Genomic DNA, 12481 nt, shown 5'->3' with positions numbered 1-12481 from the left:
CGAGTGCAGCAGCAGTGGTGGGAGCTTCTCCCGCCTCCTCCGCAGCGCTAAGGACTCCTTGGGGAATGTCTGCCTGCCCCGCAGGGAGCGGGCCTAAGCCGGCAGGTGGACATCCCCCAAGGGGTCCCAAACTGCGAGAGGGTGCAGGCCGGGCTGAGGGACCCCCCCCCCCCCCAGTGCACAAATGTCATGCACCAGGCCTCTAGTATTTCATAATAGCAATGATTGACATTTATTAAACATAAGGTTCCAAAGGGCTCTGGTAAAGTAATTCTAAGAAAGAGGTTCCAGAATGGTCTACTGATATGTTCCTCTATAAAAATAAGCCTGGCTCATATAGTGTCTGGTATACACCTTTTCTCTAGATGCAAGATCTCTGAGGTAAGGCTCAGTGCCAGACTATTCAGTTTCTTCAATAGTGATATGCACACTGTGGGCATATACATCAATTACACCTGCAGTGTTCTGCTTTACTAGCAAAAAAAGGGGGCTATGATTACAAGGTTCCCATCCAGTACTCATTTTGTTGCATGGGATTTAGTATTAAGTTTGGGTCCCTTGATACTAAAGCACTCAATACCCAGAATTTGTTTGCATGTGTCTAGAACTCATAGGTACAGGGTCTGAAAAGTTAAGCTGAATCTTAATGTAGCCATCTAAACAAAATTAATTAGAATTTATTTTATAACAGAGATTGAGATAAGGCTAAATAGAAAAGAAATGGGTGATAAATAGTTTAGAGAAAGAGAGAGAGAAAGAAAAGGAAGAGGAGGAAAGATAAGGGGAAGAAGGAAACACTTACCTAAGCAATGGCTTCCCTACCAAAAACATTTTTGAAGAAATGTACATGATGCTTTTAACATCTGTTCATTGTAAAAACACATAACAGAAACCTATAAATTCAGTAGTTTTACCTAAATTTGTATTTCATGAAGCAAAACCTTCAGATAAATATGAAAAATATTAATATGTAGGCAAGAAATTTCTTTAATTTGAAGAAATACATAAGTAATTCATGCTTTCCCCTCCTCCAAGGTAGAAGCTTAGTCCAGAGATTAGAATCACTAAAATATACAAAATAAAAAGAAATGTATCTCCATTTTGAATTCTAAAGTACAAGTAATGAAAATCAATTCAAAATGGCTTACATAATAAAGTGGGTTTCCCGGCATACATAAGTGGAAAGTCCAGAGGTGGGGTCTGGTTCAGTTGCTTTATAATGAAAGCTTCCCTAGTCAATGCAAGATGCGACAGCAGTCCCAGGCTTCACGTCCCCACCATCCAGGACTGGAGCGGGTTGGTTTGGGGAAGACCTCTTAAAACACCAAGGAGCCTTCTTCCCAAAGTCCTCAGCAAACATTCTGACGGCCTGAACTGGGTCACACAGGCCAGCCCTGAACTAACCCCTAGGCACTGACTGCTACTGGGTTAATCACTGCAGCAACATGCAGGAGTTACATGATTGAGTTTAGACGATCAAGACCCATCCTGGAGCTGAGGGTGGAACCAATCCTTCTCGATCAGAAGACATACACACTGTCTGTTTGCTATGGAAGGAGGGGGGAGTAGAAGAGATGTTGGAATGGGGACAATTATAATGTCCTCCACACCTCGCCTGGTACTAAATTTGACTCAGATCTCCAGTATCAAGGGCAAACATGGAAGTGCATTTTGAGTGACACTTGATCATTTAACAAAGACTAATGTTTATTCTTACAGAGAGGCAAATTTTCTTGGAGGTAAACTCAAGGAGAAATACATCTTGTAACTCTGTGTAAGGGAAAAGGGGTAAAGGTGAGGAGAACAGGCTAACTTTGGAACGATACGTTGAAACACTCAAAAAAGCTACCTTTACGTTGATCCCCCAGAAGGCAGAGGATGTGACAGTAAATCTAAGCACAGGGCCGAGATGAAATGGTCCAGATGCTTTCCTTTTAAATGACCTAATTTACTGCAAAGAGCAGGCACTGACTTATCTTAGACTCCTTCTTATGTATCAAATTTCTAAAAATGAGCTTGTCCTCACATGAAGAATCAGTTGAGCCCTGTGAATGCTGATGTCCAATGGATCATTTACCATCTATCCCCTGCCTCTGACCCATGACCTACTCATGTAGTATTTCTTCATTCTTTAGCTGCTGACAAAAATGGAAGGCTAGTAATATTTCTGCAGGCCTTAGGTCATAGCTGTCCCAAAGATGGAATTAGTTTTCTTTGATGTGCATAGACTTCCTCTCTGTTCTAAAAATTAGGCCATATGTAGGAAGTACATTTGAAATTCTCTGGGCAAATCCAAGATGGTATTTGCACTGTTGGATATTTATATGGTTTTTATAACCCAGCTCTAGGAGTATATGAACATTGCCTTTGATCAATAGTCACTAACCACTAACAGTGTGGAAAAAGGTAATATAATGTCTGAACAGAATGTAATACTACTTCCTCTGTGCTGGCCTCCACCTACCAGGAAGTCATGGCAGTGAATGGATGCAGTGTCCCTCTAGTGCCTCAGCAGCCCCCTTACAAAGCAGCTGACTTTTGGTTACTTCAGGTCAGGGCAGACCGCCCAAACTTCAGGGCATGGTTCTAGGGCCCCAGTGTTCCAAGAGGGGTAGAAATATCTCCTTATAAAACAGTGGGCAGTCAGAAATATATGGGATTTCCTCTGCTTCCATGGGATTAGGAGAAAGTCTCAACACTCCAATACTTCTCCAGTAAATAGGATGTGCTACTGGCCTGGTGCTCATCCTCATAAGGTGTAATGATGAGGTGCTATCTGGAATTAAGATTGCTGCCGAGAGTGTAATGGGAAAGAACTGTTTTCAGGGTCACATCTGGGACCCTGGATTCATTTTTCAGTTTCAACCCACATTAGACTGACCACTGTGTGCCAGGTTCTAACAAATCCTCATAGCTTCAACAATTCTAGAAAATGGATATTACTACCTCTATCTTACCTGTGTGGAAGCAAAAGCTCAGGAAGGTTATATCTATTGTCATAGAGCTGGAATGTTATAGTTGGGTACCAGACTGAATCTCTTGATGTTTATTCCACACTGTGCCATTGACTCTCCTAGTGCAGTGTTTGGGGCCTTGAAACATCTATATAATAAAAGCCCAGTAACCATTACCGCAGAACAACCAGAATGACCGGTCATTATGACATGCACTGACCACTAGGGCGCAGACACTCAATGCAGGAGCTGCTCCCTGGTGGTCAGTGTGTTCCCACAGTGGGAGCACCTCTCAGCCAGAAGCCATGCTCATGACTGGCGAATGCAGTGGGTGGCGGGAGCCTCTCCCGCCTCTGAGGTAGTAGCTAAAAAGCAGCGAGCCAAGCAGTAAAGAGCGAGCAGGTGGGCGGTTGGAGCAAGCAGGCAAGCGGTAAGGAGCGAGCAGGCAGGCAGTTAGGAATGAGCAGGCGGGCGGTTAGGAGTGAGCAGGCAGGTGGTTAGGAGCGAGGGGTACCGGATTGCGAGAGGGTGCAGGCTGGGCTGAGGGACGACCCCTCCCCCACCCCCCACACGAATTTCATGCATCAGGCCTCTAGTTATTATATAAAAGGATGTGAATGGTCATCCTCATTATAGCCAAGCTCTTACTCTGCTCTCAAAAGAGAGAATAAACTAAGTTAAAGGGGGCTATTGGAAGGCAGAGGATGGTAAGTGTTGCAATGAATGAACACAAAGAGGTTTGGAAACCCTAGGGCAGTGATGGCGAACCTATGACACGCGTGTCAGCACTGACACGCGTAGCCATTTCTGATGACACGTGGCCGCATGCCGAGGATGAAACATTTGCTGCTCCTGAGGATGAAACATTTGCAAAATAATGTTTTTTCCTCAAAGTGACACACTACCCGAGTTATGCTCAGTTTTTTGGCGAAGTTTGACACACCAAGCTCAAAAGGTTGCCCATCACTGCCCTAGGGTGAGGATCAACTCTATCAGAATAGGGATAAGGAAAGACTTCAGGCAGGTGAAGCCATCCCCTGGGGAGGAAGAGCTTTTGAGGTTAACAAGAGCCCCCCAACACAGACATGGAAGCAGGCAAGCATGTAAAGGGACGTATGGGAAACCTCTTAGATCAGGGTTTCTCATCCTTGGTATTGACAGTTTAGACCAGATAAATCTTTGTTCAGGGGAGGGAGGGGCTGTGCATTATAGGAAATTTAGCAATGTCCCTAACCTTTATCCACTAGGTGCCACTAGCACATCTCACCCACCCCCTTGTTGTGACAGTTAAAAAAAACTCCAGACATTTGCCTTAGACGAAGAAGTGTGTGTCAGCAACTGGGGCCTGGCTGGATGTGGGGCCTGGGAAAGACTAGTATAAGAAGGAGAGTCCATGAACCAGACAGGAGAGGGAACAACGTGTGCCCCGGGTGCCCTTTCATCAGCTCCCTCAGCTATGGACTCAGATGACATTAGGACAAATGGAGCCAAAGGTGATCCCACAATGGGGTCCATTGGAAGAATGCCCAGCAGGATCCTGGCTGGGAGTAAAATGTCCACAGGAGGAGAGAAATGACTCTAGGCCTAGGCCATTTGGGAAGGGCAAACTCTTATTCTCTTTTCTCCTTTAAGTAAATGGAAGCAAGCGAGGAAGACACGGGGAATGCTACAGGAGCCCGGAACTCCCAAACCTATTTGGGAGGGTTTGAGGGGACCTGGATTAGGAAAAGTACTGAGCAGACATGTGTCTAGGACTACAGTGTCACCCTTTCTTCCACTCCTGCACCTCTCATCCTCAGCCTGCTTGCTGTTGCCAGGAAAAGTAGACAGGAATTGGGATACTTACTCCTGGGAGGCTGAAAGGAAAAAGGAGAAGGGGGTGAAAGTGAGAGAATTTTGAGGTTCAAGAGAAGTTTTGACAAGAGTTTACAAAGGGGGCTTTGTTGCTCAGTAAAGAGAAAAATAAGTACAACTGGACCTGGGGGGGTTTGAGGACAGTAAAGAGGCAGAGAAATGCATATTCTGGATAGGGTGCATCACATGACCATTCATTCTGTTTTAGAGCTTCATATCTACAAATGGTGTGGGTATTATCATCTTTTTATAGTGGAGGAATATAAGGTGTAGGGAGGCAAGTAATTTCTCTTTGTTGACAGACGAGGGGCCTCCTAGTATGACCACAGGCCCCAGGCATGGTTGGCAGTCCCTCCATGCTGTGCCTCCTCTGGGCTCCAGAACCCACAGCTTCCTGCTCCAGGTGAGCCGTAGCTGCTTGCTTGTCTGTCTGCTTCACTAGACCAGACGGTCAGGGGTTGTGTTTTGGGTTCTGGGTCTCCAGCATTTCCTTAGGTGCAGGCCCAGCCCCCAAAGCCACAGAGGAAGCAAGCAAGAGTTAATACTGAGGAGAACAAAGGCCCGGCCAAGGCCCAGCTGTGTGGATTTACAGCAGAACTAATGAGCACACCCAGTTACATAAGTGCTTCTCCCACTCCGCTCAGCAGCCACTGGAGCAAAGCAGGGCTCTTTCTTCCCTGTGCTATATATAATCTCTGTTTTGGCAGGGAGCATGCTAGAGTTCCACAGCTCTGTTATAATAGATAGTAATTTTTTCTTCAAAGCCCAACAATTGTTTGTTGTTGTTGTTTTTACTATTGATGCCACAAAATAATACTTCAGACTTAGCTTAAGATTTAGATACTTTCCCCACATTTTCAGCATTTTTCTATCTCAAAAAACACTCTTTTTTTCCTGGTTCCACTTTCAGAAGCAAATGAAGGGTCAAGTGAGATGCTGAAGAGAAGCTTGCCACATTCCATAATTACAGACTTTGATGCTGGAACCTCAAGGCTCCAATCCTAAATGGGATAGTATTTCCCTTTGGTAACTAAATAGGGACTGATCCATTAACCAGAAATATATTTTTGATACAGAGTAGGTCAGGTTTGTTTTTGGTTCTTTCCCATCTGTCTCCTAGGCCCTAATCCTGGAATTCATTACCCCATGAGCATAGAATGAATGTTTCATAGGAAGAATCACTCCTTTGTCCTGGGACTTGTTTGAAGGTGATTTTTGCTTTAATAAATCTCTTTTGGAGCCCTGGCCAGGTAGCTCAGTTGATCAGAGCATCGTCCTGATATGCCAAGTATAAGAATCAACCAATGAATGCATAAATAAATGGAACAACAAATCGATGTCTGTCTGTCTGTTGCTCTCTCACCCTATCTCCCTCCTTCCTTCTAAAATCAATAAAAGGCATATCCTCAGGTGAGGGGGGAGGGAAATAGTTTAAAAGCACACATTTACTAAAAATTACCATATTAACTTTGTGCCAGTAACTAGAAGCTTTCTAATTCCTAAAAGTCATAGTTTGTTATTCTATAAACTGTTACATATACACATTTGCTTGAACATTAAAAAATTATATATATTTAAGTATATGCAATCATTTATACTTTTTGCTAATTTGGTTGGGCCCTCCCCCACACCAATTTTTCTGAAATGGTGAGCTACTAATCATGTATTTGACATTTTCATGGGAAGACAGGTTAACAAGAAAAATAGGCTTTAAAAATATGAATTGTATCAGTATTAATACTAAAATCTAAGTATTAGGTTAGTATTAGCAGTATTTGTAGACATAGCCCTTAGAGAGTATTAAGACATTTTGAGACTTGCTAACACTGGTCGGCTCAGTTGTATAGCAAGTGCTGTTCAAAGTGGCTTGTCACAGTGGTTGGAGTCAGATTAACATGAGTTCCATCCCTGGCCTGGCAACTTCCCAGTGCAGGTCACTGGGTCTTGGATGAAGTATTTAACCTTCCACAGCTCAGAATTCTCTTTTTCAAACTGGGAATGGTATCAGTGTAAGGTTCACTGTGAAAAGTAAATAAGGTAGTATATGTGAAAGCATCCTTGTGGGGCATGTTGAGAGTTAAGCAGAAGTCTTGGGTTTCCTGCCTCCTTCCTGGCCCCCTGCAATCCTCAGTCACCTTTGTGGACCCTGTGCAAGGATCTGAACACTGTCCTCCTCTTGCATGCAACTGTGGCTGTGAATTCAGTGACTTCTACTGCCTTCAAACACACACACACTCACCCTTCCTAATACAGTCCTCTGCATCACAACCACATCTGCCTTTTCAAAACACACAGATCATTGTCTTAAGTGATTCCCTAAAGGATAAACTCTGCCCACTTTAGCCTGCTGTTAGATCCTCAGTCCGGTGCTTTCTGAGCTCCTGGCTCTTCACAAACCCTCGTTTTCCTACCCTACCTCGCCCAGGCCATGCCCCTGTTTCAAGCCCTAACACAGCCCCCAAAGCCCACAGCATAAACTTCAAACGGCTTCAAGTGGCATTTGAGACACATGGTATCCAGTCCCTGTCACTCTCCAGTTTCACTGTCCACCACACCTTTCCTTCCATACTTTATACCCAAGCAATTATACTTACGGGGCCTGGAACTCCCATGCTGTCTCTTCACTCGTCTGTCAACTTACATATGCTCCTCTCTTTGCCCAGAATATCTTCTCCTCTCATCTAGTTGGCAAACTCCTAGACAGTCTTTACACTTCACTCTAATGACTCCACTTCTGTGACAGTCCGTAAAGTACCGACTCTATGTCTTTTACATTCTTCTGTTACCACACCTGCCATACTGTAATTATTTTTTATGTTTTCTTATAATTCACTCAACTACTATAAATGTCTTTTTTGGGGGATGGACCCAGGGCTCAGTCTTACACAGAGCAGTCACTTAGGAAATGGTTATATTGTTGAACAGAAGCAGCGTCCAGCCTAGTGGGAATGTGGGAATACGTGCTACAACAGCAGTCTGTGACTGTGAGATGGCAGAGGGAGAATTCTACCACATCCCCATTTAAAATGTTAAAATGTTGGGGACTGCTAGAACTCCGAAAAAGAAACCCTTTATGTGGTTACAACTCTAACAAGTCAATTACATTTCCCTAAAGTCCGTGGAACTCAAAACAGTATTTTTCTCTCCAAAGTGTCTTTTTTTATAAAGTTTCCTGTTCTGTGGAATGATCGTGGGCAATCACTTTTGCAATTTTTGGTGATGCCAGTTTATGGCTATGTTTTTCTGTTCACTGAACTGGCTCATTTCTTCAGGAGAACAAACTGTTCTGCGCTGAAGCAGGAATTGGCTGGGTTCTAACAAAAAGATTCCCCCCGCCCCCTCTCCCCGACAGTGTTTTTGCAAAAGACCCAAGTCAATTTATAGCCAAGTAACAAAAGGTCAGAAAGGTTAGTCAAGCAATGGGCGTAATTCCTGTGTGTCACAGCCAATAAAGGAAATGGGTGGGAATAAATAGTATGCAATATTAACCTGAAATTATTTGTGCAAAACTATTATTGTAAACTATACAAAGGGACCCATGGCTTCCAATATAAAGAATTTCCCACTCTGATTTTTTTAAGGTACATTTACTGTGGAAGAACCGAGATGACCTCGAATTTCTCATTTGTAAGTGGAAAACGTAAAAAACTTTTCACACTAATTTATGAAAAATCTTGGTCATTGTTTTCCAGCCCTGAAATAGAAATGGTCACATAAAAATTAAATATTCCATAGTTAAATCACAGTTAAATACAATTTACATGGTGGAATTTAATATAAAATATTTGCCAAAGACAAAGAAAACTGACCAAAGGGATATACTAAGAAAAGACTCTATAAATATGTTTTAATCACACTGAAAGTGTGACAACTACTGCATTATTCAATGAGCACAAGAACAACAAGAAATGCCTGCCTTTGAAGCAGACATAAAGAACTGACATCACCAGCCAAGCAAGCAGATGAATAACAGCCTGTACTGGGCAGCCAACCAGGCCTGTGGAGTAAGGAAGCCTTTCAGAATCCAAGGCTATTGGAAGCAACCCCTACCCCCACCCCACCCTAGTCATGATGTCTACAGTACTCACCATTTAAAACAACCTAATCATCCAAAAGATGAATGGTTAAAGAGAACACAGTCATGGTTCAGACAAGATGATGTAACTTATTTCTCTCCTAGCCTCCTTCCTAAGTACAACTATAAATTCTGGAAATAACACAAGAGGCAACCAAAGGAGAAGGTAGAAAAGGGAAGGCGAACAGGTTAGAGATCCCAGAAGTGGAGGAATAGCATAGCAGCAGGGCATCTTATGACACTACCACCTCCCACCCCCACTCCATCCAACTAAAAACTGTAACCCAGGCCCAGTGTTTCCCAAGCCCCAACCTAGCAACGAAGGTAACCCAGGTAGGCATATCTTTCCCCATGACAGAATGGAAGTTCTGCTGACAATACCAGGCCAGCTGGAAGCACCAACAAGGAGGACAGATCAGGGGCCCACTGATAATAAAATAGGCTGAAAGCACTCTCCCTCCCTGTAGGACCTCTAGGAAGTACTCTTTATTCCAGCAGGATGGAGACTCCCTTCTCTCACCTACAGGCACTAGGCAGCATTGTCTGGGGAAACTCCTCCTCCCATTAGCACCAGCAGGGATCAGTGGGAGCCCCAGTTGCAACAGATAGCCAAGCAGACCAAAATAGTCAAGGCTCTGAAAAGTAAATTGTCATTGGAATCACAGCCTACAAAAGTAGATACAACCTATGTGCTAAACTTAATTGGGGTGACTTCCTGGTGAAATAAAAAATTTAAATAGGACCCAGAGTCTCCTAACATAACTGACAAATGTCCAGAATAGAACTGAAAATCACCCAACATACCAAGAACTAGGAAAACCATGACTTGAGTGAGAAAATATAATAAACTGATATCAACATCAAGATAAAGCTGATATTAGAATTAGCTTACAAAAGATTTTAAAGGAACCATCTTAAAATGTTGCAACAAGTAACTACAAATTCTCTTGAATCAAATGACAAAATAGAAAATCCTATTAAAGAAATAGAAGTTATGAAAAAGAACTAAGTGAAAATTATAGAACTGAATGATACAATAAGAGAAATAAAAACTTGCTAAATGGCCCAGCCGGAATAGCTCAGTGGTTGAGCATAAATCCATGAACCAGGAGGTCAGGGTTCGATTCCCAGTCAGGGCACATGCCAAGGTTGCAGGCTCGATCATTGATGTTTTTATGTCTCTCTCTCTCCCTTCCTTTCTCTGAAACAATAAAAGAAAATATATTTTTTAAAAACCAACTTGCTAGATGGAGTGGAGATGACAGAGGACAGAATAAGTGAACTTGAAGATAGATCAATAACACTTATCCAATATGAACAAAAGAGAGTAGACTGAAAATAAATTAACAGAGCCTCAGGCACTTGTGAGACAATAACAAAAAAAAAAATCAAATGTTTATATCATTAGAGTCCCAGAAGGAAAGTAGAAATAGAGGGGATAAAAGAGTATTTAAAAAGATAATGAGTGAGAATTTCCCAAACCTGGTAAAAACCATAAACCTATAGATTCAAAAAGCTGGGCAAATCTCAAAAAGGATATACTCAAAGAAATTCATAGCCAGGACATACGATACCTGAGTTTCTGATAATTAAAGACAAAGAAAAACCCTTGGAAGCAGAGAAAAGCAACATATTGCCTATAAGGAAACATCAATACAAATGACAACAGATCTCTCATTTGAAACAATGGGGGCCAGAAGGAAGTAGCACAAAATTTTCAAAGTTAAAAGAAAAGAACTGTCAACCATGAATTCTGTATTTGGGGAAACTGTACTTCAAGACTAGAGGGGAAAAGATATTCTCGAACTAAGAAAAACTAAAAGAATGCGTTGTTAGAAGACCTACCCTTAAAGAATGGCTAAAGGAAGTTCTTCAAATAGAAAGGAAATTATAAAAGAAAAAATATCTGAGCAACAGAAAGGAATAAAGAACAGAAGAAGTCCCTGGACAGGTAGCTCAGTAGGTTAGAGCATGGTCCTGATATGCCAAGGTTGGTTTGATCCCTGGTCAGGGCACATACACCAATCAACCAATGAATGCATAAATAAGTGGAACAACAAAACAATGTTCCCTCTCTCTCTCCCTCTCTCTGTCTGTCTCTGTCTCTCATCAATAAACAAAAACTTTAAAAAAGAACATAAAAAGAATGTGAATACATATAATAGACTATCCTTCTCCTTAAGCTTTATAAATCATATTTAATGACTGAAAAAATCAAAACACCATATGATACTCAAGATAATTATATTTAAGGGGGGGGGCAGGTGCTCGCTTCGGCAGCACATATACTAAAATTGGAACGATACAGAGAAGATTAGTATGGCCCCTGAGCAAGGATGACACGCAAATTCCTGAAGTGTTCCACATTTAAAAAAAATAAATAAATAAATAAATAAATAAATAAATAAATAGGAACAGTAAAGAGACACCTAGATGGAAGTAAATTTTTTACATTTCACTCCAAGTGGTAAAATATTGATACCAGTAAGACTATTATAGGTCAATTGTGTATATCATAATACCCATAGCAACTACTAAGAAAATGATACAGATACACAAAAAAACACAAATCAAGATAAAATCCTAAAAACTTCAAGTAACTCTGAGGAAGGCAAGTAGAGAAAAACAGGAAACAAAACAAAATAATAAAATGGCAGATTCAAGCCCTAATACACCAATAATTACCTTAAATGTAGATAGTCTAAACACACCAATTAAAAAGTAGTGACTGGCAGAGTGGATAAAAACCCAACCCAACTATATGCTATTCACAAGAAACTCACTTAAATTCAATGAAATAGGCAGAAAATAAGAGTACTGTCCATATAATAGATACATCAATAGCTAGTTAAATTATGTTTATCAATAATTTTAATACAGGAAAACATTTAGACTTACATTTTATAAGACATGATAAATAAGTAAATACACAAATACGTTTAAAGCTAGATATAAAATGTATATATAGAATGGCTTCAACTCTATGGAAACAATTTTTAAATAAATACCTAAAAAGAATGCTATGAATATATCACTAACAATACTCTCAATTATCTTCATTATGCTTTTGTATATTTTTCAGATTATCTACCATAAGAATGAATGGTGATTACCTGAGGAAAAAGGGGGTGGGGGGAGGTAGGAGAGGGTAAATGAGGAATAAATGGTGATGGAAGGAGACTTGACTTGGGGTGGTGAACACAATACAATATACAGATGATGTATTATAGAATTGTACACCTGAAACATATATAAAATTTTATTAACCAATGTCACACCAATAAATTCAATTTAAAAAGAATGAATTGCTTTTATAATCAGAAAATAATATACTTTAAAAATTCTCTCTAATTAAAGTAGTCTATTAAAGATAACTGTGTTGTTGCCTGGGGAGGAGAAACTAATATTTATCATTGGCACCAACCATTAACATGGATCTTTCTACTAATGATCTTTCTACTTGGCTGTCCACTCTTTCCCTGATCTCCAGAGGACCAGAGGCACAGGCAGGCCTCAAAGATCCAGAAAATGTTCTCTGCAAGCTTTGAGGCCTGCCTGTGCCTCTGGTCCTCTGGGGACGAGGGGTAAGAAAGCAGAC

At 41.3% G+C, this 12481-nt stretch overlaps 1 protein-coding gene and 1 non-coding gene across 3 annotated transcripts in view; one reads left to right on the top strand and one right to left on the bottom strand.

Annotated features, from left to right (window-relative positions):
- Positions 1–12481, bottom strand: part of ZHX3 (zinc fingers and homeoboxes 3) — a 130321-nt gene that overhangs the window by 45865 nt on the left and 71975 nt on the right. The gene's annotated exons all lie outside the window — the stretch shown is intronic.
- LOC114230048 (U6 spliceosomal RNA) lies at positions 11148–11254 on the top strand. The gene has a single exon (XR_003615905.2). It is a non-coding gene; the product is annotated as a U6 spliceosomal RNA (small nuclear RNA).

Source organism: Eptesicus fuscus, chromosome 12, assembly GCF_027574615.1.
Source record: "Eptesicus fuscus isolate TK198812 chromosome 12, DD_ASM_mEF_20220401, whole genome shotgun sequence".
NCBI classification, from domain to species: Eukaryota; Metazoa; Chordata; class Mammalia; order Chiroptera; family Vespertilionidae; genus Eptesicus; species Eptesicus fuscus.
The sequence above is the reverse complement of the archived record's forward strand: the minus strand, read 5'-3'. Positions and strand labels throughout refer to the sequence as shown.